Raw genomic sequence first — 27418 nt, forward strand, 5'->3', positions numbered from 1 at the left:
GAACATGTAAGAATTTAATGTTTGCATGCCCCTAAAGTGGCTAGACCATAAAAGCTATTTCATTGTTAGGCCTGTAGCTGGTTATATGAAGAAAAGCTAAAGTACAGTTAATATGTTAATTCTGTATATTGGGTTTGGAATAAGCTACAGAGATGGCTCAGCCACTGTTTTATATATCTATTGGACATCCAGTTCAAAGGTGAAGTAGGATTTTTTATAAACATGCAGTCATGCCGACATGCTGTCAGTGTTACTTTGATGAGGAATGAAATACTGCTCTCAGAGCAGAGACAATTGCTTGAGTCTGGAAGGCAGGCTTAGGGGAGCAATGTAACCCAGCATAAGCCAATTTAGGGCATTTAGGAATGCCCAGGATCCTCACTGACATAAAAGTGGGCAGTTGGAGACTTTTACTTTTATAGTTCACGACATGGAAAGCCTGGGGAAAAAGGATCAGCTGGCCCCCAAAGCACACTTTAGACTCCTGACTTCATTTTCAGTGAGCTGGACCCAAACCCAGTTTAAGGAGCATAGTTGGAAGGCACTGCTCAATATTTTAAACACACACCTAGGAATGACACAGGCTCCCTCCAGGGGCAGAAAGAGTTTGCCATGTTGGATTTTACTAAACATGGTGCACTGTGGGATAATTTGCAGTGAGGCAAAGATGATTTGCTACAAAAGTGTGAAAGCTTTCCCTTGCACATTGGTGAGTGAGTGTCTAAGAGTCACTCACACCCACTGGCTAGTGTGTTAAACAAAAGAGGCACTTCACCCACAGCTCCTCAGAACATTTTTCTGGAACTTTGCCTTTGGCAGACCAGAAGATGACTGAGCATATTGTCTGTAACCTGTGAAGAGACCTGAAAGTTTGGACATGCTCCCACTTGTACTTAGAACTAAGAACATGACTCTAAAAGTCAGTTGGGTGATCTCCTCTGTTGCTACAGAGACAAAAAAGCTACAAGAGACCTTCTCTTAGCGACCAGTAGATCAGTTAAAACTGGAAATGATCTGAACCTCATAATAGTGGACTATGATAGAGCGTGTCCTGGCCCCTAAGTGTTGTTCCTGTAGTCCTGGCAGCTCTAAAAGTGGCAAAAAGGAACAGCCCCAGAATGTCTGAAAAGTTTGGACATAAAATTCTTTGGACTTCCAATATCTCTGCAGCTTCCGTAGAGCCTCAGGGCAAGACACTGTTTCAGTCTTGCCCCTATGGAGGATTTTGAGATGATGAAAAAAAGACTTAGGGCCTGATTTAGAACTCAGCGAACCAGTTACTCTGTCACAACAGTGACAGATATCCTTTCTGCGGAAATCTAAATCCCATAGGATAGAATGGGATTTAGATTTCGGCAAACGGGATATCTGTCACAGTTGTGACCGTTTTGACAGAGTAACCCGTCCACTGAGTTATAAATCAGGCCCTAAGTCTGAAGGTAGAAATCTTGACAGGGCAAAGGCTCGAACAGTATCCTCCCCATAAGAGGAGTTTGTCTGCTGCTGAATTTGAATTTTCCTTGCTCTGAGTTTTCCATAGCAAAACCAATGGCTTCGACAGGACCTGGTTCAGCAGCTATCCGGTTTTGGGAAGAGTTTACTGGATACAGTCTTCAACCTTGGCCCACTTGTGGATTTCAACTGCAGAAAAAAGACTAGGTTAGAAGGTAAAAAGTTTGTGGGGATGCTCTGCTTCAGCTGCTTTGGAGGAATGGGTGTCCTAGCAATTCAAGCACCACTCATCACCTGGAAGGGCAGGAGGAGACGAGCCCTTGAAATAAGGAGTGTGCTATAAAGTGCTTGGCTAACTCCTATTTAATTGCAGCTGATGTTAATGGGGACTATGTGTTTCAGTGTGGGTGTGGGGAAGTTCCTGAAGACTTTCCTGAATCCTTCTTTTGATAATGATAGGTTGATTGATGATGGCAACCTGCTGCTCATCAGATTGTTTGGTGGTGTTCCTTTTTATGCATAAACACAGGAGTGTTGCAACCTGATTGAGGTATCTGTATGAAATGCTCCCCTGTTGGCTGATATCCCATCCACTAAAATCTAAATGCCATAGGAAACAACAGGATTTAAATTTCAGCAGATGGGATATCCGTCACTGTTGTGATGGAGCAACCCCTCCACCGAAATCTAAATCAGGCCTTATGTCTCTGACATTTTGAAGAGTTCTGAAAGATAACTGTCAACTCCTTCCCAGTTTGATGAACTCTGGCTCTCCACGTGGACCGCTTCAACTGGCATACCTCTCTTTTAGTGTAGCTCCCAACCAAGTTGACAGGCATCCATAGCCAGAAGTAAAGGCAGTTATGGCAGCATGACCAGTTTATGGAAGTGATTCTTTACATCCAACCACCATTTAGGCTCCTGAATGATCTCTGATTGTAGAGCAAATGGATCATCTAAAGGCTACAATGGTGGGGACCAGAATGTTGGAGATGTAATCTGACCGATAGTACAATGAGCACGCAAGCCACTATTCGTCTTTGAATTTACATTCACACTCCAGTTGGAGTTTCCTGCTTGCTCATCAATTTCCAGAACAAATCCTGAAGTCAAACAATCCAGTCATTTTGAAGAAAACCTTCAGCAGACAGGTTTGTAAACTTGCTCCTATAAATATGAGATCCCTCGAAGATCGGAGCTGACATCTGAAGATATTTCAGTTGATGGTTTTTCTCAACAGGAATGTGAAAGTAGGCATCCGTAAGGTCTAGAGTAACCGTGTAATATTTCAATGGCATCAAAGGGACAATCGACTGAAGAGTCCCCATTTGAATTGTGTATCCCGGAGAAAACATTCATTTTCATCAAGATGATGACAAGGCAGAACACCCATGTTGCATTCTGAACCAGAAGCAGAATTGATTATACCCCTAGCCTTATTTCCTTCTTTAGAACTGAGAAAGTGTTCATTTTGTCAACTAGTGCTGAGCCCCCACATAACAGAAGTGCTTTGTTTTTGCAGAAAGTTCTAGGTATGAGCGTAGGAATAAACCCTGAAGATTTCTGTAAGGTCTGAAATTCTATTATATAACCTTACTTGACCACCTGAAGGGCCCACTTGTCTGTGGGTATCATAAACAATTCTGAGAAGAATCAATGCATTCATCCTCCAACATTTCATGTTTATCCATCCCTTCTCCTCTCTCTGGCTTAATCGGGATCAGTGATTCTTTGTGTTTGTATTCTATTTTTGTTTCTTAAAGAAGTGAAAAGATGAAGCTTTTCTCTGGTTTCTCGAAGGACTGCTCGTGACCTTTCTGTCTCCTAGAAAGTTGCCTGAAGGAAAATTTCCACTCTGGGGATTTTGAAGAGTTGGACGATTTGCAGCTTAAAGATGAAGAATGGTGTCTTTCTTTAAAAATGTGATGTGTCTTATCCTCTAATTTCAATCCAAAAAGCCTTGTAGATTCAAAGGGCATTTCAGTGGTGTAGTTTATTGAGCTGAGTTAGTGTTCCAATTCTTTAAATACTGTGTAGAGAAAAATGTGATAGTTAACACTAGTTGAACCATGGTCATGCTATGAAAGCTAACCCTGAAACTAAGGAGACACTTATGCGTCCAAAGGGAAGCGGTAGACTGTGTCACAATATTTGATTATTCGGGTATTCGTTTTGAGCATTGCCAAAATTAGAAAGAGGAGGTAAAATAGGCAAGCATATTCTTGACACAAAGTTGGAGTGTTGATCTCAAAATCATGAGCAAGACATGATGTTGGTCAATTTTTTCAATCATACTAGTTTAAAAAAAGGAGGCAGTTGCAGATGCGATTTATGGGGCAGAACTTTGAGGATATAGTCAGTAGCGACTTGCAGGGCGCGGAAGGGGCAGGGCAGCGCAAGAGGGTGCGGGGAAGGGAATAAACATGTATTTAATTCAATAAAAAAAACAACCACCTACCTTCCCTCGCTGCCGCGCCGCTCCTCTCCTTCGTCACAGGATGCTGCAGACACAAGCTCTCAGCCTACCCTGCGGCCAATCCTGATGCTGCTCAGAGCAGCGTCAGGATTGGCTGGGAGCGCCCAGCCAGGGCGCTCCCAGGCAGACTGGGAGCCTGTGCAGGCTGTCTCTTGCCCAGCAACACACGTCTCAGGCCGGCCAAATACACATGCACTCAGAGGGGGAGTGTTGAGCCCTCCCCGTCACTCCTCATCACCCTTATGGCCCCACTCCCTTTACCAGAAAATGATCATAAATGAAGTTTATGATCATTTTCTGGTAAAGATTTTACAGCTGCTGGTGGGGGGGGGGCAACGCTCCTCCACCCAAACAGTGGAGCCGCCCCTGGCTATAGTAATAGACATGTTCCATGACAGATTGAGAATCCATTTCTGGTGGTACTCTTGAGAGTAGGACCTTCCACCCCATCAATAATATTGTTCCTAGATTTAGGTTTTACCTCCATCTCTATGATAATTTCCCTGAAACCAGTTCTTACTAGGGGTGTGTAACTAGGAATTTACAAGCAGGACCCCAAGTGCAAATCTTTTTAGAACTGTCCATGCATTGTGTAGAGGAGAAGTAACCTGGTTAGTGCATGTGAACTAGAGACTGTAGGAATTGCCATTGAACCACCTCTTGAGTAACCTTAATCTAAAAGATACAAATAGAATTTCAATTGTATAAGAACAATATTGATTACATATATTGAGAAGGAAAATGTTAAACCTAAATAATGGTAGTTTGGCTGCACGGTGTTAGCTATTGCCATTATTTCAAAGGTTCAGTATAAAAACACATGTTGATGCACTTGTACTTTGTTATAGAAACAGATTATCTTGAAATACAGTGCACCGCTATATCCTATATTTGATCCGCACTTACATTTTTAGAGATAACATCAGTCTCCTTTTTACTAATTTTTTAATTGAATGTGTATATACGGAAGGGGTGATTTTAACTCTTATGTCTATTGTTTTTATATTATCTATTGGTTTTATATTCAGAGGTTTACCCAGTGGTGGCTCCTCCATTTGGGCGGAGAAGTGTCGCCTGCCCCGCCAGATGCAGAAGCTGCAAACCTTTCACAAAGAAGGGGCAATAAACTACTTTTCTTGTCCCTTTCTTGTGAAAAGGGGCGGGGCCATCGAGTTTCGAGCAGTGAGGGGAGTGCACTGTGCACTCCCCTCACTGTGCATGTATTTTTGGCTGGCCGTCGCGGACCGGCCAAACATACATGCGTAGAAGGCTGTCTCCAACCCAGAAACACAGTTGCCGGACTGGAGAGAGCCTGCACAGGCTCCAAGTCTGCCTGGGAGTGCCCTGGCTGGATGCTCCCAGCCAATCCTGATGCTGCTCTGAGCCTGTGCCTGCCTGCAGGACGGAAGAGGAGCGGTGCGGCGAGAAGCAGCCTGAGGTAAGTTTTATTATTATTTTTTTTTAATTAAAATGTCTTTTTATTCTAAGGCAGGCATATATTATTCACTGTCTTCAGAATACCCAGAATCAGAAGCAAACTCCCCCTTTAATTTTTTGTCCATATCAACCTTTGCATTGCCTTTTTAAAGGATGCCATGGTCTCCAACATAATGCTCCTACTTCTCACCTCATACTCTTCTCTTCCCTTCCCTTGTCTCTTGGAAGAGGGAAAGGACAATCCTATGGAAGAGGGAAAGGACAGTCCTGACGAGTGAGAGGAGTGTGATGATGCTGATGCAGACTAAAGATGTCTCCTCTTTTGAGAATAATTTATGTATCCCAACAATAAAAAAAGCGGCAACAAACCACCCTGAACAGCCAAACTAATTGAAAAATGTGCCCAAACAGTAATAATCTAGCAGGGAATAAAACACGTTCATTAAGCTTTCTTACCTGCTTCCAGGAGGTTGTAATGCTGCCAAGAAAGTGCATGTTCTTTAAAAGTGCGCACATTCACGGACACCCCCGCCTCCACCACGCATACTTGCAACACAGATCCAACGTCCCTGCCAGTCTCCGCTGACGGAAGCAGGGAGAAGCAGTCTGGTCTGGGAAATTATGTAAAGCTAAACCCAATTGCCTGCTGCTCCCTTTGTGCAGGGAACTCCTCTAGGAGCCCACAGGAGATGAAATAAACTCCTCAATAGGTCATAGCCAAGCACAGACCCTTCATCCTCTGCTCTCCTATGTTCCTTGTACCAGGGACAGGAAACAAAAGTGGCGGATTTTGGGAATGCCAGCATTTGGGTCATCACCAGTAGGGTGAGAGTGTTTTTTTCAGAATCTCCTGGGTTGTTCCTGGCGAACACCTCCAAAGTAATTACTGAACTGACGATCAAGTAGTAGAGATAATATATCCTTGTTATATTACCGAGTGATAAATGGTAATGCATTTGAGTAATCACAGAGCCATCTTGGAGTAATCTTGAAATTGTTTCAGAATGCCAAAAATGTTTACAATTTACTCCTGAGTTACATGTAGGCCTAAGGGAACGCATTTCCGACTACGATCTGGCCGATCGTACTAAATAGCTAGTTTCTATTTAAATACATAATTTATTATATTCTTTCAAATAGGATCAAGAACAGACTTAACACTTACTAGATATATAAAAAGGTGAACAAAAACCTTTAAAAGAATCACAACATTCCTATTATACATGAATACAGAAGTCTATGTTAAAAGAGCTATATTATACAAAAGTAGTCTTAACTTTCATATGCCTTTCAAAATTAGCCAACAGTATGAGAGGTGTTTATTGGCTCACCAGTTTATTTAAAACAGTTTTCCCCACTATAACCGGGCATCATATGTACAATATTATGGTGATCCATAGAAGCAAACCCAAAGAAAAAAAACATGTGAAATCTGGCACATATGGCTTCATTCTGCCCCTATACACAGACTATACTTACATAAAGAGCTTGTCTAATTGGTTGGGTTCTATGATGAGGAGTGTTGTGGGTAGGAGGATAGGTGGTCAGCTGGCTATTAGAACACACTCATTTGCTACTCTCTCTTAGACGATCATGGCCACTCATTTTAGACCAGATCTAATGCGGCTAATAGGCTAATGCCACTTGTTAGCACATGCATCACAGAAAGCACAGATCAGTAATATGGATTGATATCTACCTCTATGTGTTTCTAAGCTTCTGTTTGAGCAGCACAAGTGGTAACTTGCAGAGTAAGCATGTTCGTGAATGCACTGATAGCAGTCATGTTTTTAAATTTTTTTTTTAGAAGAATGCTCCTCTGGGTGTATGCGAACTAGCGCACATAATATTCATTAAATAGCTGCTAAACATGTTTTGATCCCATAGCTTGGGGATTTTGACTGCAATTGATTGTCTACAGGTAAGGACCCAACAATGTTCTCATCAACATATTTGGAAAAGAGTTATTATTATTATTATTGTTATTATTATTATTAGTATGCTTATTATTATATCAACACAAATTTATTTCCTGTCTAAGCGTAGCTGGGAGTGGAGAGCACATCTTACAGATAAGACATGGCCTCTTCTTTTTGACCCTGCTGCCAGATATACCCCCATACTCTTTGAAGGTAGACCTGCTTCTCTTTGGTGATCACCAGGAATTTTAATCCCTTGGAAGTTAGATGGGTATTGTAACCAGAGATCCTTGCATTGTAAGTAGGACTCAAGTAGCCAGTTTAGTTAAAACAGAGGTTGTAGATTTATTTAAAATGTTACAGGATAAGTTACAAATTACTTAATAAGGAAACCCCTCCAGGAGCAAAATCCTCTCTGCTCAGCCCACTCTCCCTAACTGCTCACTCTTCCAGTTACTCACCAACATTTCATGACATCACACACTGGCTGAGCAGAGCAGGGAACAGTGGAGGTGTGCACAGAATAGATGACATGCATAGCACATTATAACACATCTCCTTCCTTTAGAAAAAAATAAAATGGAACAGGAAACATACAGTGAAAATAATAAAATACAAGCAGAAAATGTAAGAGACACTAGCTTAGATATGTCCTATAAATTATTCAACCCTATAATATTATTCCACAATGATCGCATCTGACTCTATCTATACAAAACCCAAAACACATCCATATTCAGGTCCCACTGGACCCATACCACACCTCCTATTACTCAACCAGGAATAAACAATCAAATTAAATATGAAACCACAAAAGGGGTATCTTTAATCCCTCACTCAACCCAGAACAGGGCAAATTCTGCATAACACAATGTGTGTCTTTCAACTCTCATTATAACAGTTGATAAAAGTGTCTTTCAACCCTCATTCTAGAAATTTGCAGTGGGTATCTTTCAACCTTCATCCAATCTGTGGGAACAGAGAACCTCATGAATTTACCATGGGGTCTCTTTCAGGCCACACTTATCCCAAACGACAGGTCATATTGTGAACTTAGCAATGGGTCTCTTTCAACCCACACTCATACCAAACGACAGGACATATTGTGAACTTAGCAACGGGTCTCTTTTAACCCACACTCATCCTAAACAACAGGCCATCTTGTGAATTTAGCAACAGGTCTCTTTCAACTCACAAGTAACTCAGAGCAGTGGGTATCCTGAGAAGTTAGCAATCGGTCTCTTTCAACCCACACTCATCCCAAAAGAACAAGACATCTTGTGAATTTATCAACAGGGGCAACATGTACGAACATCAGGTTTTGCGACTCGCAATTTGCGAGTTGCAAAGCCTGATGTACAACAGTGTCAATGACACTGTTTGCGATTCGCAATGGGGTCGCAAATGACCTACCTCATGAATATTCATGAGGGAGGTCACAATTTGTGACCCCATTGGGAATGGCGGCACTCACAGGGATGGTGGCCTGCAGGGGTCAGCAGACCACCATGTCTGTGACTGCTTTTAAATAAAGAAGTATTTTGTTTTTTAAAATGCAGCCCGTTTTCCTTAAAGGAAAATGAAATGCATTTCAAAAACAAAAATGAAACGTTTTCTTTTCATTTTTTCAGAGCATGTTTTCGCAAGCATTCACAAAGGGGAAGGGGTCTTATGGGGACCCCTTCCCTTTTGCAAATGGGTTAACACCAGTTTGAAACTGGTGCTAACTGCAATTGTTTTGTGACCGCATTTGCGGTCACAAAACAATCATACATCGGACTGCGACTCGCAATTAGGATGGGAACGCCTCTTCCTAAATGTGAATCGCAAACCCTTTTTGCAATTCGGAAATGTGATTACTGAATCGTAAAATTGGGATTGAGCACTGGGAAAAGCTTTTTTCTTGTCGCAAATGGCCCGATTTTGCAAATCGGGCCATTTGCGACAGGAAAAAAAAGCTTTGTATATGTGGCTCCAGGACTCTTTCGACCCAAACTCATCCCAAAACAACAGGGCATCTTGTGACTTGAGCAACGGGTCTGTAAGAAATGAGGTCTTTGGTTGGCAGTCAGGCTACCCCCTGTCCAACCAAGGACCCTCACTTTACTCAGGGCAGAGGAGAAACACACCTGGTTAAACCCCACTAACCCTCTTGGTAGCTTGGCACGAGCAGGAAGGCTTACCCCAGAAGCAATTCGTAAAGTATTTGTACCAACACACACAGTAATACAGCGAAAACACTACAAAATGGACACCACATCAGTTTAGAAACATAGGCAATATTTATCTAAATCAAACAAGATACAAATCACAAAAATCCAACATACACAAGTCAAGATATTAATTTTCAAAAGAATAAGAGTCTCGCTCCATAGAAAACAATGGAAACTTTGAATTTATCCAAAATTTCCCATTTTGCATCAAAAATAAAGCTGCACGGGCGAGCGTGTGTCAGAAAAGCCAGGGATGCGTTGATTCCTTACTTGTGAGGCCGTGCGTCGTTTCTTCTCCGGTCGGGTAGGCGATGCGTTGTTTTTCTCCCTCACAAGAGAGTGATGCGACAATTTCCAGACAGGGCACCTCGGATCAGCATCGATTCACAAGAGAAATCTAGTCGCACAGTGTTAGAAAACCATGCTGCGTGGGGTTTGTGTTGTTATCAGCAGCCGCAAGCGGTGTTGCATCATTTCTCCAGCCGTGTTGCAGCTGGTGCGTTGAACATTTCTCTGCACAGCATTCTGTGCATGGATTTCAGTTCTTGTTCTGCCAACTTCACCTTTCAAGGGCCCAGGGACTGGATAAGACACCACTTGGCAGGGCAGAAGCCTCAGCAGAGAGTCCCGGTGCTGGCAGCTGAAGTGTTTGATGGCCCTGAGACTTCAAAACAGGAGGCAAGCTCAGTTCAAGCCCTTGGAGATTTTTCTCAAGCAGGAATGCACAACAAAGTCCAGTCATTGTCCCCTTTCACAGGCAGAAGCAGAAACTGCAGAATATCCCAACAAAGCACAGTCACAGGCAGGTGTAGCAGTTTTTGTCAGCTCTTCAGCTCTTCTCCTTGGCAGAGGTTCCTCTTGGTTCCAGAAGTGATCTAAAAACTGGGGTTTGGGGTCCAATACTTATACCCCTTTCGGCCTTTGAAGTAGGCAAACTTCAAAGGAGAGTCTCTCTTGTTTACAGGATCCAGCCTTGCCCTGGCCAGGCCCCAGACACACTCCAGGGAGTTGGAAACTACATTGTGTGGGCAGGCACAGCCCATTCAGGTGTAAGTGACCACTCCTCCCTCCACTCCAGCCCAGATGGCTCATCAGGATATGCAGGCTACACCCCAGCTCCCTATGTGTCACTGTCTAGAGGAGATTCACAAACAGCCCAAATGTCAGTCTGAACCAGACAGGGAATCCACAAAGAGGCAGAGTCACAGAATGGTTAAAGCAAGAAAATGCCTACGTTCTAAAAGTGGCATTTTCAAACTACCCAGTGGCGACCGGCAGTTTTAGGAGGGAGGGGGTCGGGCGGGAAGCACACTCACACTTTCACACACACACATACGCACGCATGCATGCACATCCATTAACAACATTCAAACATACAGACATGCACCAAACATTCATTTAAAAAGATTGATCACACACACACACTTACCTTCAGCCTTGGATGTCCCAGGAGAGTTTGGACTGCTGCCTTCCCTCGGGAAGGCAGCAGTCTTAACTTCCTCACAGAGTGGGATGGGGTCAGTGAGACTGCTGACCCCACCCAACTCTGTGATGAGGTGTCACTGATTGACATTTCACTTTGTGGCTGGCCAAAGGACTCTAAGTACGGGACATCAAGGATGTTTTTTTACTTTGTGGCTGGCCAAAGGATTCTAAACATGGGACAGTAAGGATGGCTGATTAAGTTGTGCCGGTGCATCGAGAGTTCGGCTCTTCATGTTGTGGCCGGCCTTAGGACTTTATGTACTATGATTAAGGCTGGCTTGAGGAATCAGATGTATTGATATCTTCGTATATATTTGATGAATTGTTAAAAGATCTTTTGATATTAGTTTGGATAGAAGAATAAGGAGAAGCATATGAAATTTTGAAATGCATTTGTTAATTTTTTTTGTTGAAATCTTATTTGTCTTTATCTGTTGTCTCAATATGGGTGTGGTCTGAGTGAGGTGCTGTGCTGATTTTTTATTGTTTCTCTTTGTGTCTTTATGTTAGTTGGAATAGTATTTTGGCTTTATATTTTATGTATTTTTTGATTTATAATTTTTTTAATATAGTTTCAGAATTTGTGATATTTGTGATGGACGTCTGTATGTAGAAATATATAGGAGAGAGACATGTTTGTAGAAAGATTGACTCGCCCTCAACGCTTCAGGGCTTAAACCTGAAGCGCCCAGGTCGAAGTCAATGGGTGTCACTTCTCTCGTCACCCGTGGAGGGCCTCAAGGCACAGGAGCTGTGACCTCTTCAGCCCAGCAAAGTTCAACTCAGGCAGCCAGGAGTCTGCGCAAATCGCGCATGTCTGCTCCTGGCTGCCTGACCTGAACATGAAGAGTGTCTATCAGGCTGACCTTTGTTCAGCCTGACAGACACTCTGGTGGGGGGGGGGGGGCGTGGCCCCTCCACCCTAAAGGACGGGCCATGCCTGAAACTACCAATCTGAAAACCAACTTCACTCCAAGATGTATTTTCAAAGTGTGAGTTCAGAGACCCAAAACTCCATATTTCTATCTGCTCTCAAAGGGAATTTGCACTTTAAGGATATTTAAAGGCAGCCCCCATGTTAACCTATTAGAGAGATAGGCCTTGCAGAGGAAAAACTGAATCTGGCAGTAGTTCACTGTTGAGACAAGTAAAACACATCAGTATATGTTCCACCTTTAACATGTACTGCACCCTGCCCATGGGGCTACCTAGGGCCTTCCTTAAGGGTGCCTTACATGTATAAAAAAAGGGAAGGTTTGGGCCTGGCAAGTGGGTACACTGGGCAGGTTGAATTGGCTGTAATTAATTAACTGCACACACAGACACTGCAGAGGCAGGTCTGAGCCATGTTTACATGGCTACTAATGTGGCTGGCACAACCAGTGCTGCAGGCCCACTAGTAGCATTTGATTTACAGGCCCTGGGCACCTCTAGTGCACTATACTTACTAGTAAATCAAAAATGCCAATCATGGAAACGCCAATTACACATATACTTCACACAAGAGCATTTGCACTTTAGCTCTCGTCAGCAGTGGTAAAGTGCCCAGAGCACCAAAAACAGCAAAAACAGAGTCCAGCATACAGTCAAAACATGGGAAGCAGAGGCAAAAAAAACAGGGGAGACCACACCAAGGATGTCAGTTCTAACATGTGTCCCCCCAGCTGAAAGTAGGGAGAACTACCCAACCTCATGGGAGTTCTCATCACTAAGGAGGAAGAATCTGGACAGACCATCAGCATTGGCGTGTTCTGTTCCAGGGCGGTGTTCCACCATAAAGTCCATCCCATGTAGGGGAAATGGACCACCTCAACAGGTTTGGATTCTCACCCCTCATCTGCATTAACCATCTGAGGGGCCTGTGGTCAGTCTGAACCTGGAAGTAAGTCTCAAACAAGTAGAGTATTAGCTTTTTCAGTGCCCAGACCAGAGCAAAAGCTTAAGCTCAATTGCACTCCACCTACAGTTCCCTGGGTAGTAACCTCCTACCAATGAAGGCTACAGACTGGTCTAGGCCCTCTTCATTTAGCTGTGATAACACTGCTCCCACACCATGCTCTGAAGCATCAGTCTGCACAAAAACGTCTTTGGAGAAGTCAGGTGCCTTCAGCATGGGTGCCGTGCACATGGCTGCCTTCAAGGCATCATAAGCTGTCTGGAAAGACTCAGTCCAGATCACCTTTCTGGGCTGCTTTTTGGAGGTTAACTCTCAAGGTCAAGGGAGCAACAATAGTGCCATACCCCTTGTCAAACCTCCTATAGTATGCAGTGAGACCTAAAAAGGCTTGCACCTCAGTCTGGGTCTTGGGAGGCTCCCAAGCCAGAATGGTGTCAATGTTTGGCTGTAGGGGGGCCACCTGGTCACTCCCCACCTGGTTTCCTAAGTACACCACAGAACACTACCCTATTTGGCACTCGCTAGCCTTAATAGTGAGGCCTGCCTTCTGCAGGGCCTCGAACACTTTGCAGAAGTGCTGCAAGTATTCTTCCCAAGTGGAGCTGAAAACACAGCAATGCCATACAGGTAGGCTAAACTGAAACCATCCAGTCCAGCCAACACATGGCTGACCAACCTCTAAAAGGTGGCAGGGGCATTCTTTATCCCAAAGGGCATCACCCTAAGTTGGTAGTGCCCATCTGGGGTGGAGAATGCAGACCTCTCCTTGCTCCTTGGCCCCCTCAGTTAGGGCAATCTGCCAATATTCAGACAGTAAGTCAAACGTGCTGAGATATTTTGCAGCCCCCTAACTGATCAATGAGCTTGTCAGCTTGGGGGGATGGGAGTGCGTCAGTCTTAGTGACCACATTGAGTCCCCGGTAATCCACACAGAACCTGAGTTCTGGGGTGGCACCAGGAGTAGCAACTTTTTGCACCAAGACCACTGGACTGGCTCAAGGACTACTTGAGAACTCAAGTACCCCGTGGGCTAACATTTTGGATACCTCATCCTTTATGTTGGCCCTAAGCTTGTCATTTACTCTGTAAACCTTATGTATAACAGGAGGACTGTCCCCGGTGTCCACATCACGTGTACATAGATGAGTGACCCCTGGGATCGAGAAAAAGAGAGCAGCAAACTGCCCCAACACTTGGCAACAGTCCCTCTGTTGCTCTAGGGTCAGCGAGGGGGAGATGTTCACATTCTCCACTGAACCATCTTTCTCTTTGGCAGACAGGAGGTCAGGAAGAGGCTCACTCTCTTCCTCTACCCCATCACCTGTTGCCAAGAGCATTGTAACCTCTGTCCTCTCAAAATGAGGAATGAGGCGATTGGCATGTAGAACCCTCAAAGGGTTCCTGGGAGTCCGCAAGCTCACCAGATAGGTGATATCACTCTTGCACTCCACTATCTCAAATGGCCCAGACCACCTATCTTGGAGAGCCCTAGGCTCCACTGGGGCCATCACCCAAACCTTTTGGCCAGGCTGGAACTCAACCTGAGTGGCATTCTGGTCGTACCAGCACTTCATATCTTCTTGGCTTGCTTCCAGGTTCTCTTGGGCGAGCTTCCTGAAGCGGGCTGTCTGATTCCTAAAAGCCAGCATGTAATTGAATACATCCTGGGGGTGCTTACTGGAGGCCTTCTCCAAGCCTTTCCTGACCAGACTCAGAGGTCCCCTGACAGGGTGGCCATACAGTAACCCAAAAAGGCAAAATCCAAGACCCTTTTGAGGCACCTCCCTGTAATCAAACAGAAAGCATGGCAAGAGGACGTTCCACTTGCGCCCCAAAGGCTCTGACAGACCCATGATCATGCTTTTCAAGGTACGGTTAAATCTCTCAACCAGACCGTTACTTTGGGGGTGGTAAGAAGTGGTGAACTTATAGGTCACTCCACACTCCTCCTTCCACAGAGACTTCATATAAGTTGATATGAATTTGGTACCCCTATCAGATACCACCTCCTTGGGGAACCCCATGCGGGTAAAAACCCATATTAAAGCATGTCTCACCACAGGAGAGGTGATTGACCTCAAAGGAATGTCTTCTGGGTACTGGGTGGCATGGTCCACCAAGACCAGGATGAACCTGTTTCCCATGGCTGTCTTGGGGTCCAGAGGCCCCACAATGCCAATACCAACCCTTTCAAAGGGGGTGCTGACAACAGGAAAATGTTGGAGAGGAGCCTTACTTTTCCACGCACTCTTGCCACTTGCCTGACAAGTTTGGCAAGACCTATGGTGTGCCTCTGACTGCCTGTGCATTTAGGGCCAGTGGAAGTGGGTGACAAGCCATTCAAATGTCTTGTCTTGCTCCAAATGACCAACTGAAGGCACATCATGAGTAGGAAAGCTCTAAAGCACTGGGGTACCACCAGCACACGGGCTGAACCAGGCTCAGCAACCTGAGGCTCACTACATAGGAAGCCATCCTCCCAGTAAATCAAGTGTGATCCAGACTCCTTGATAGATGCCTGGTCTGCAGTCTGTTGCTGCAAACCCTCCAGAGTAGGGCATGTCTTCTGTGCCTCACAGAATGCTTCCCTGGTGGGTCCCCTTTCCTGCTGCCACTGAGTCAGCTCAGGGACCTCACCCAGCTCAGCCACCTGTTCCCCTGTAGGCTCCAGGGCAACCCCCTCAGTTTCAGCCTCCTCCTAGATCGTGGAAATTTATGGAGCGTGTTTCCTGTGCCCCTTCCTCCTTCTGGCAGACACCTGAGTCACTCTTTCAGGCTCCAGGGTCTCCTGATCACCCTGATGGGCTGCCATTGACTGGGTGGAAACACCCACACCCACCCAGGAAGTCCCAACATCTTCAAGTGAAACCTGTGTTCCACCTCATTCCAAGCGGAATACTTCGGGTCATTGCCAAGCAGACAATCTACAGGCATGGTTGGACTCATAGCTACTTTCAAGGCACCTGAGAACCCCTCCCATTCAAAGGGAACCTGTGCCACTCTGCACAAGCACTGTGAGTGGTCTACCGCAATTACTTGGTGAAGTACATGGGGATCTATCTGCTCCTCAGACACCAGGTGACTTCTCACAGTGGTCACACTGGCTCCTGTGTCTCTCTGAGCCTCTACCCTCTGTCAATTGATGGTCACCCACTGCCTGTACTTCTTAGTGTTTTCAGGCACAGGGTTCTCTGGACCATCGTACTGCCCCCTAGTGAGACAAGGGTCATCTCAGCTGGCTCCTATCCACCTGGAACCAACTCCTACCCAACCCAAGCGCTACACTGGCCAAACCCTGTGACTGAGCACCAGTGGGTGCGGTTGTCCACTTGGGACATTTGGGGTGCTCCTTCACATGACCCTCCTGGTCACATGCATAATATTTGTGAGAACCCCCCTCTGCTGGTTTCCCATTAGAAAAACAAGGTTTCTTTTCCACTGGGGGCTGGGAATCCTTACCCTGGGAACTAGATTGTGGCCCTTTAGAGAACTCCCCCTGTTTACCCTTGCCTCCCTTATTCTTCTGAGAGGGACCCTGCCCACCCTTGGTGTGGTCTCCCCATACCTCCTCTGGACCCTGGTGCTCTCCCAACAGTCCATTTCCTATGCAGGCTTCCTGGGGTCAGTCAGCTTGCTGTCAATGAGGTGCTGGTGCAGCTCTGCAAAACAAAGACTATACAAATGTCTTCAAGCAATCAAATTGTACAGCCCCTCAAAAGTTGTTACCTTACTGCCCGTCACCCAACCCTCCAATGACCTGCAAAAAGAGTCAACACATTCCACCCACGTTTGGGATTCCTTCTTTTTGTAGGACCTAAAATTGTCCTTGTACTGCTCAGGGGTGAGACCACATATTGTGAGTAGGGTGTCCCTCATGATAGAGTAAGTAAGCCCCGAGGAGCCCCTAAGGATGTCAGAGGATCCCTCCCCTCTACCTCAAAGTGCTTCAACAGAGCCCCCCAATTTGCTTCAGGGACCATGTTCATTTGGAAAGCAGATGCATACCACTTAAAGCACAGATATATGTCATCCTCCCTCTTATAATCCTTCACTAGTTCTTTAGGAATGAGCACCCTCCTCTCAGGCTGCACTTTGGTACTGCTGTCACCATCTCTGCTAGACTGGCTCTTCTGGTCCACCTCCTTTAAACTGAGCTTGTGAGCCAAGAGCATCTTCTTTTCTTCAATGGCCAGCCTCCTCTCTTCCATATTAAACTTCTCTAATTCAAGTTGGTGAGCCCTATCTGACTGTCTGTCCTGCAACTCTTCAGGAATCAGATCTTTGGATGACACATTGCTACCTGCCCTGGAGACCCTTCCCCCAGGTATAACAAGTACATCCACTACACCACTGTGAACACTCTGCACCTCCTCATCATCATCCTCCTCGTCTGTGTGCCCCCCAGCCTCCTTGCCTGTCACCCAGGCCCTCAGTGCCCTTTGCAGCTCCTCCTTCCTGGTAGAACTCTTAATGGGACAGGCAAGGTCCTTACAGAACTGTTTCAGTTGAGCAACCGTGTAACTTTCCAGTTTACCTAACTCAAAAACAGCTTCATCCGGTGCATCTACAGATTGAGACATGATGGCAAGTTAAAAGTGCAAATGCAGAAAAAAAGAGTTCCAAATGAGAAGTTCAAGAATCAACAAAATGATCACCAAAAATATGAAAGCAGGAAAAAGTCCAAAAAGAGAAAAAGCAAAAACAAGTAGTATGTGGTCGCATAATGGTCTGCACTGGAAACAGTAGTGTACACTTAATCACTGTATGTCCAGTACAACTACAAGTCCAATCCTCACCGCTGATCACCAATGTTAGAAATAGGGTCTTTGGTTGGCAGTCAGATTACCCCCTGTCCAAGCTGGGACCCTCACTCTAGTCAGGTCACAGGAGAAATACACCTGGGTAACCCCCACTCACCCCCTCGGTAGCTTGGAATGAGCAGGAAGGCTTATCCCAGAAGCAATGTGTAAAGTATTTGTACCAACACACAGTAATACAGTGAAAACACTACAAAAGGGACACCACACCAGTTTAGAAAAATAGGCAATATTTATCTAAATCAAACAAGACCAAAATGACATAAGTCCAACATACACAAGTCAAGATATGAATTTTCAAAAGAATGAGAATCTTACTCCATAGAAAACAATGGAAACAATGATTTTACACAAAGTATCTGGTTTGCATCACTGGCAAGCGTGGGTTGGAATAGTCAGTGATGTGTTGATTCCTTACTTGTAAGTGAGGCCGTGCGTTGTTTCTTTTCTGGCCAGGTAGGCGCTGCGTTGTTTCTCTCCCTCTCAAGAGAGCGATGCGTTGATTCCCAGACAGGGCACCTTGGATCCACATCAATTGACACGCTGGGACGATGCTTGAGGAATCCTGTCGTACGGTGTTAGAAAACCGCACTGCGTGGGGTTTGTGTTGTTACCAGCAGCCGCAAGTGGGTGGTGCATCGTTTCTCCAGCCGCAATGCGTCATTCTCCCAGCTGCAATCCAGGTGGAGCGTCGATTTTAGCCGCAAAGCTGGTGGCGCACCGTTTATGAGCTGCATTGCAGATGGTGCATCGAAACTTTCCCCACACAGCGTTTTGTGCGTGGATTTCAGCTCTTGTTCTGCCAACTTCACCTTTCAAGGGCCCAGAGACCGAATAGGGTACAACCTGGCAGGTCAGAAGTCTCAGCAGAAAGTCCAGGTATTGGTAGAGGCAGTCTTTGATGGCCCCGAGACTTCAAAACAGAAAGCAAGCTCAGTTCAAGCCGTTGAGATACTTCTCAGGCATGAGTGCACAACAAAGTCCAGTCTTTGTCCCCTTTCACAGGCAGAAGCAGCAACTGCAGGATAGCCCAACAAAGCACAGTCATAGACAGGGGAAGCACTTCTCCTCAGCTCTTCAGCTCTTCTCCTTGGCAGAGGCTCCTCTTGGTTCCAGAAGTGACCTAAAGTCTGGGATTTTGGGTCCAATACTTATACCACTTTCTGCCTTTGAAGTAGACAAACATCAAAGGGGAGTCTCTGTTTTTTTATAGGATCCTGCCTTGCCCTGGCCAGGCCCCAGACACACACCAGGGAGTTCGAGGCTGCATTGTGTGAGGGCAGGCACAGCCCATTCAGGTGTAAGTGACCACTGTTCCCTCCAAACTAGCCCAGATGGCTCATCAGGATATGCTGCATACACCCCAGCTCCCTTTGTGTCACTGTCTAGAGGAGATTCACAAACAGCCCAGCTGTCAGTCTAACCCAGACAGGGAATCCACACACATGCAGAGTCACAGAATGGCTAAAGCAAGAAAGTGCCTACTTTCTAAAAGTAGCATTTTCAAACTAACAATCTAAAAACCAACTTCACTACGAGATGTATTTTTAAATTGTGAGTGCAGAGACCCCAAACTCCAGATTTCTATCTGCTCTCAAAGGGAATCTGCACTTTAAGGATATTTAAAGGCAAACCCCCTGGCCCAGAGCACCAATAACAGCAAAAACAGAGTCCAGCACACAGTCAAAACATGGGAGCAGAGACAAAAAAGGCAGGGAAGACCACACCAAGGATGCTAGGTCTAACAGGGTCTCTTTCAACCCATATTAATCCCAAACAACAAGGTATATTGTGAACTTAGCCAAGGGGCTCTTTCAACCCACACTCATCGCAAAACAACAGGGCATCTTGTGAATTTAACAACAGGTCCCTTAGAACACACACTCATCCCAAAACACCTGGGCATCCTATGAATTAATAAACAGGTCTTTTTCAACCCACACTCATCCTAAACAACAGGGCATATTGTCAAAATAGCCAAGGGGCTTTTTCAACCCACACTCATCCCAAAACAACATGACATCTTGTACTGCAAACTCTTGCCAGACCAAGGTCACATTTCATACATTCACACTCTACTGCCTAACCATCCACAAAACTAGGGACATAAAACAAGGACTCAACCAGAGCCACCTCCACTCACCAAAACCCCTACACACTCTTACAGGAAAACAATGACAAAACTAAAACATTTTTTTTTTGCAACTGACATCATCAGTAAAACTTCAGCATATCATTGCACACAATTGTCATGATATGACAGGACATAGTATATAACCATTCAGCAAGAGATTGCATGCAACACATATTTAAAATGTTCTACTGACAATTTCACTCAAAGTTGCACAAATGGAAACATATACTCTGTCATCAAAATCAGCATGACATTTGTTTTAGAAAACAATGGCAAACCCAAAGTTGTCCATAATGGTGAGCGATATGTCACCCAAATATGCCACACAGAACCCATGACAATATATGTGGCAGCAAAATCAGCATGACATAAAAAAATAACCATGACATGGCAGAGTTCTCCACTCTGGTGAGTGACATCTCACCCAAACTACACACCGTACCTTGGGCGTACATCCAACACGTAAAGATACATTACAGTTCCTTAGGTGCTCTGCTGAACGTCACAAATGTATAGACATGGCAGGTAATACAAATTCTACACTCCGATGAGCGACATCTCACCCAAACTACACACAATACCCTGGGCGTAGATCCAGTACTTAAAGACACATTACAGTTTTCTAGGTGCTCGGTTGAATGTCACAAATGTATACATTACCTATCCATGTAAACAAATTGAAGATCATCAAAAGTGCATGTCCGGCGCTGGGGCTCACAGTAAATCAATTGTACACACACAGTCTTTGCACTCACAACAATGCGCTGCACGAGCCTGTCTCCCAAATTAGGTGACATGCACTGTCCTCTGTTATACTGTTTTACTCGCTGCCAGTTTACTCACCACCTTAAATGATGACTGCAAATCACTTCACTCCACTCCACAGATTAGATCAACTCTGTATTTTGTCTGACTGTGTGCATGTGAAGTTGATCACCACTTCTTTGGTATTCGTGGTTGTAGGAGGCTGGACTGGCTTGTAGTGAGTACCAAGGGGTACTTACACCTTACACCAGGCCCAGGTATCCCTTATTAGTGTAGTGGGGTGTCTAGCAGCTTAGGCTGATAGAAAAGGTAGCTTAGCAGAGCAGCTTAGGCTGAACTAGGAGACGAGTGAAGCTCCTACAGTACCACTAGTGTCACATGCACAATATCATAAGAGAACACAATACACAGATATACTTAAAATAAAGGTACTTTATTTTTATGACAATATGCCAAAGTATCTCAGTGAGTACCCTCAGTATGAGGATAGCAAATATACACAAGATATATGTACACAATACCAAAATATGCAGTAATAGCAATAGAAAACAGTGCAAACAATGTATAGTCACAATAGAATGCAATGGGGGTACATAGGGATAGGGGCAACACAAACCATATACTCTAGAAGTGGAATGCGAACCACGAATGGACCCCAAACCTATGTGACCTTGTAGAGGGTCGCTGGGACTGTAAGAAAACAGTGAGGGTTAGAAAAATAGCCCACCCCAAGACCCTGAAAAGTGGGTGCAAAGTGCACCTAAGTTCCCCAGAGAGCACAGAAGTCGTGATAGGGGAATTCTGCCAGAAACAACAACACCAGCAATGCAACAACGATGGATTTCCTGACGAGAGTACCTGTGGAACAAGGGGACCAAGTCCAAGAGTCACGATCAAGTCGGGAGTGGGCAGATGCCCAGGAAATGCCAGCTGTGGGTGCAAAGAAGCTGCCACCGGATGGTAGAAGCTGAGGATTCTGCAAGAACGACAAGGGCTAGAAACTTCCCCTTTGGAGGATAGATGTCCCACGCCGTGAAGAGTTGTGCAGAAGTGTTACCGTGCAGAAATACTGCAAACAAGCCTTGCTGGCTGCAAGGGTTGCGGTTAGGGTTTTTGGATGCTGCTGTAGCCCAGGAGGGACCAGGATGTCGCCAATTGCGTGAGGAGACAGAGGGGGTGTCCAGCAAGACAAAGAGCCCACTCAGAAGCAAGCAGCACCCGCAGAAGTGCCAGAACAGGCACTACGAAGTGGAGTGAACCAGTGCTCACCCGAAGTTGCACAAGAGGGTCCCACGACGCTGGAGGACAACTCAGGAGGTTGTGCAATGCAGGTTAGAGTGCCGGGGACCCAGGCTTGGCTGTGCACAAAGGAAATCCTGGAAGAGTGCACAGGAGCCGGAGTAGCTGCAAAACACGCGGTTCCCAGCAATGCAGTCTAGCGTGGGGAGGCAAGGACTTACCTCCACCAAACTTGGACTGAAGAGTCACTGGACTGTGGAAGTCACTTGGACAGAGTTGCTGAGTTCAAGGGACCTCGCTCGTCATGCTGAGAGGAGACCCAGAGAACCAGTGAAGCAGTTCTTTGGTGCCTGCGGTTGCAGGGGGAAGATTCCATCGACCCACGGGAAATTTCTTCGGAGCTTCTAGTGCAGAGAGGAGGCAGACTACCCCCACAGCATGCACCACCAGGAAAACAGTCGAGAAGGCGGCAGGATCAGCGTTACAAGGTTGCAGTAGTCGTCTTTGCTACTTTGTTGCAGTTTTGCAGGCTTCCAGCACGGTCAGCAGTCGATTCCTTGGCAGAAGGTGAAGAGAGAGATGCAGAGGAACTCTGATGAGCTCTTGCATTCGTTATCTAAAGAATTCCCCAAAGCAGAGACCCTAAATAGCCAGAAAAGGAGGTTTGGCTACCTAGGAGAGAGGATAGGCTAGCAACACCTGAAGGAGCCTATCAGAAGGAGTCTCTGACGTCACCTGCTGGCACTGGCCACTCAGAGCAGTCCAGTGTGCCAGCAGCACCTCTGTTTCCAAGATGGCAGAGATCTGGAGCACACTGGAGGAGCTCTGGGCACCTCCCAGGGGAGGTGCAGGTCAGAGGAGTGGTCACTCCTCTTTCCTTTGTCCAGTTTCGCGCCAGAGCAGGGCTGGGGGATCCCTGAACCGGTGTAGACTGGCTTATGCAGAAATGGGCACCATCTGTGCCCATGAAAGCATTTCCAGAGGCTGGGGGAGGCTACTCCTCCCCTGCCTTAACACCTTTTTCCAAAGGGAGAGGGTGTAACACCCTCTCTCTGAGGAAGTCCTTTGTTCTGCCTTCCTGAGCCAAGCCTGGCTGGACCCCAGGAGGGCAGAAACCTGTCTGAGGGGTTGGCAGCAGCAGCAGCTGCAGTGAAGCCCCTGAAAAGGCAGTTTGGCTGTACCCGGGTCTGTGCTAGAGACCCGGGGAATCATGGGATTGTCTCCCCAATACCAGGATGGCATTGGGGGGCAATTCCATGATCTTAGACATGTTACATGGCCATGTTCGGAGTTACCATTGTGAAGCTACACATAGGCAGTGACCTATGTGTAGTGCACACGTGTAATGGTGTCCCCGCACTCACAAAGTCCGAGGAATTTGCCCTGAACAATGTGGGGGCACCTTGGCTAGTGCCAGGGTGCCCACACACTAAGTAACTTAGCACCCAACCTTTACCAGGTAAAGGTTAGACATATAGGTGACTTATAAGTTACTTAAGTGCAGTGGTAAATGGCTGTGAAATAACGTGGACGTTATTTCACTCAGGCTGCAGTGGCAGGCCTGTGTAAGAATTGTCAGAGCTCCCTATGGGTGGCAAAAGGAATGCTGCAGCCCATAGGGATCTCCTGGAACCCCAATACCCTGGGTACCTCAGTACCATATACTAGGGAATTATAAGGGTGTTCCAGTATGCCAATGTAAATTGGTGAAATTGGTCACTAGCCTGTTAGTGACAATTTGTACAGAGAGAGCATAACCACTGAGGTTCTGGTTAGCAGAGCCTCAGTGAGACAGTTAGGCATCACACAGGGAACACATACATATAGGCCACAAACTTATGAGCACTGGGGTCCTGGCTAGCAGGGTCCCAGTGACACATAACAAACATACTGAAAACATAGGGTTTTCATTTTGAGCATTGGGCCTGGCTAGCAGGATCCCAGTGAGACAGTGAAAACACCTGACATATACTCACAAACAGGCCAAAAGTGGGGGTAACAAGGCTAGAAAGAGGCTACTTTCTCACCCCCCCCCCAAACGAAGGACAATAAGGCTAACCTTGGCCAGTTGAGACTTTATTGTCTAAGTGGTGATAAGTAGAGAGTAGCTCTGCAATAGACTGGTGTAAGGAAATGCCTCCTTGGCATGGTTACCCCCTGACTTTTTGCCTTTGCTGATGCTATGTTTTGATTTGAAAGTGTGCTGAGGCCTGCTAACCAGGCCCCAGCACCAGTGTTCTTTCCCTAACCTGCACTTTTGTTTTACACAATTGGCACACCCTGGCATCGAGGTAAGTCACTTGTAACTGGTACCCCTGGTACCAAGGGCCCTGATGCCAGGGAAGGTCTCTAAGGGCTGCAGCATAGCTTATGCCACCCTGGGGACCCCTCACTCAGCACAGACACACTGCTTGCCAGCTTGTGTGTGCTGGTGAGGACAAAACGAGTAAGTCGACATGGCACTCCCCTCAGGGTGCCATGCCAACCTCACACTGCCTATGCAGTATAGATAAGTCACCAGTCTAGCAGGCCTTACAGCCCTAAGGCAGGGTGCACTATACCATAGGTGAGGGCACCAGTGCATGAGCACTGTGCCCCTACAGTGTCTAAGCAAAACCTTAGACATTGTAAGTGCAGGGTAGCCATAAGAGTAAATGGTCTGGGAGTCTGTCAAACACGAACTCCACAGCACCATAATGGCTACACTGAAAACTGGGAAGTTTGGTATCAAACTTCTCAGCACAATAAATGCACACTGATGCCAGTGTACATTTTATTGTGAAATACACCCCAGAGGGCACCTTAGAGGTGCCCCCTGAAACCTTAACCAACTACCTGTGTAGGCTGACTGGTTTTAGCAGCCTGCCACACTCGAGACATGTTGCTGGCCACATGGGGAGAGTGCCTTTGTCACTCTGTGGCTAGTAACAAAGCCTGCACTGGGTGGAGATGCTATCACCTCCCCCTTGCAGGAGCTGTAACACCTGGCGGTGAGCCTCAAAGGCTCACCCCCTTTGTTCCAGCGCCACAGGGCATTCCAGCTAGTGGAGTTGCCCGCCTCCTCCGGCCACGGCCCCACTTTTGGCGGCAAGGCCGGAGGAGATAATGAGAAAAACAAGGAGGAGTCATTGGCCAGTCAGGACAGCCCCTAAGGCAACCTGAGCTGAAGTGAGTCTGACTTTTAGGAATCCTCCATCTTGCAGATGGAGGATCCCCCCAATAGGGATAGGAATGTGACCCCCTCCCCTTGGGAGGAGGCACAAAGAGGGTGTAGCCACCCTCAGGGCTAGTAGCCATTGGCTACTACCCTCCCTGACCTAAACACACCCCTAAATCTTCTATTTAGGGGCTCCTCTGAACCTAGGAAATCAGATTCCTGCAACTTACGAAGAAGAGGACTGCTGAGCTGAAAAACCCCTGCAGAGAAGAAGAAGACACCAACTGCTTTGGCCCCAGCCCTACCGGCCTGTCTCCCTCCTTCAGAAGAAAACTGCTCCAGCGACGCTTTCCCTGGGACCAGCGACCTCTGAATCCTCAGAGGACTGCCCTGCTTCCAAAAGACCACGAAACTCCCGAGAACAGCGGCCCTGTTCAACAAAGACTGCAACTTTGTATCCAGAGGAGCAGATTTAAAGACCCCTGCAATCCCCGCAAGAAGCGTGAGACTTGCAACACTGCACCCGGCGACCCCGACTCGACTGGTGGAGAACCAACACCTCAGGGAGGACCCTCTGGCGACTCCGAGACTGTGAGTAACCAAAGTTGTCCCCCCTGAGCTCCCACAACGACGCCTGCAGAGGGAATCCCGAGGCTCCCCCTGACCGTGACTGCCTGACTCTAAAATCCCGACGGCTGGAAAAGACCCTGCACCCGCAGCCCCCAGCACCTGAAGGATCGGAACTTCTGTGCAGGAGTGACCCCCAGGAGGCCCTCTCCCTTGCCCAGGTGGTGGCTACACCGAGGAGCCCCCCCCTTGCCTGCCTGCACCGCTGAAGAGACCCCTTGATCTCTCATTGAAATCCATTGGAAACCCGACGCGTGTTTGCACACTGCACCCGGCCGCCCCAGTGCCGCTGAGGGTGTACTTTTTGTGTGAGCTTGTGTCCCCCCCGGTGCCCTACAAAACCCCCTTGGTCTGCCCTTCGAAGACGCGGGTACTTACCTTCTGGCAGACTGGAACCGGGGCACCCCCTTCGCTCCATTGAAGCCTATGCGTTTTGGGCACCACTTTGAACTCTGCACCTGACCGGCCCTGAGCTGCTGGTGTGGTAACTTTGGGGTTGCTCTGAACCCCCAACGATGGGCTACCTTGGACCCCAATTTGAACCCCGTAGGTGGTTTACTTACCTGCAAGAACTAACATTACTTTACCTCCCCCAGGAACTGTGAAAATTGCACTGTGTCCACTTTTAAAACAGCTAAATGTGTTTTATTTGAAAAGTACATATGCTATTGTGATTATTCAAAGTTCCTAAAGTACTTACCTGCAATACCTTTCATGCAAAGTATTACATGTAGAATCTGAACCTGTGGTTCTTAAAATAAACTAAGAAAAGATATTTTTCTATACAAAAACCTATTGGCCTGGAATTGTCTTTGAGTGTGTGTTCCTCATTTATTGCCTGTGTGTATGTACAACAAATGCTTAACACTACTCCTTTGATAAGCCTACTGCTCGACCACACTACCACAAAATAGAGCATTAGTAGTATCTCTTTTTGCCACTATCTTACCTCTAAGGGGAACCCTTGGACTCTGTGCATACTATTCCTTACTTTGAAATAGTGCATACAGAGCCAACTTCCTACAACTGGTTACTCCCTTTATCATCCACTATATGGTTACTTCCCTGTGGGGATGTAAACCACCCTGTTTGAAGTTTTTTAGCTAAGCAACAATGTGAAGATATATTTTCAGAGTTTCTATCAGTAAGTTTTAGTTTAGAGCAGTGGGAATTATCCACTGAACCTATTTGTAGTGATGAAAATGCCAGACAGGGACGCTGTCTCAGTAAAGCCATAGCTGGGCAAACACTTTGTCCATATGGCTGGAAGAGAGAACAGGGATGCTGTTTCTCTTTAGTTGGAGCAGGGCAGGGATGCTGTCCTTTGAGCTCCACACTAGGGCAGGGATGCTGTCCTAAGTGTTGTGAGGCAGTGCAGGGTTTCTGCACTAAAGTTTCTCTGGGAGGGTTGGAGGGATGCTCCATGTTAACTAAAATGGTGCTCTTTTTCTCACCAATGTTAGTTATCCCACAGAGAGGTCCTTCCACCTCAGGGAGTACAGCTATGCCAGCTGATGATTCCCTTGGAACAGGTGCCACCCCAGGAGAGGTTTCTCCCACCACTGGAATGGTATCCTGAATGGTAGGGTGGTTAGGGGATACTGTGATACCCTTTTTACCTGCTGTTGGAGAGGGATCCTGAGTTTTCAGGCCTTCTCTCCTTTGCTTTTTCATTTCAGTAGAAATGAGAGGGAACAATTCCTCAGGGATACTGTTGTATCCAAAAGAAGGGAAAAACAGAGAAGGAATATTCCTGAACACGAAGTTTATTTCCACATCAACACCAACGTCCTCACAGCT

The sequence above is a fragment of the Pleurodeles waltl genome, chromosome 11 (genome assembly GCF_031143425.1).
Source record: "Pleurodeles waltl isolate 20211129_DDA chromosome 11, aPleWal1.hap1.20221129, whole genome shotgun sequence".
Taxonomy (NCBI): Eukaryota; Metazoa; Chordata; class Amphibia; order Caudata; family Salamandridae; genus Pleurodeles; species Pleurodeles waltl.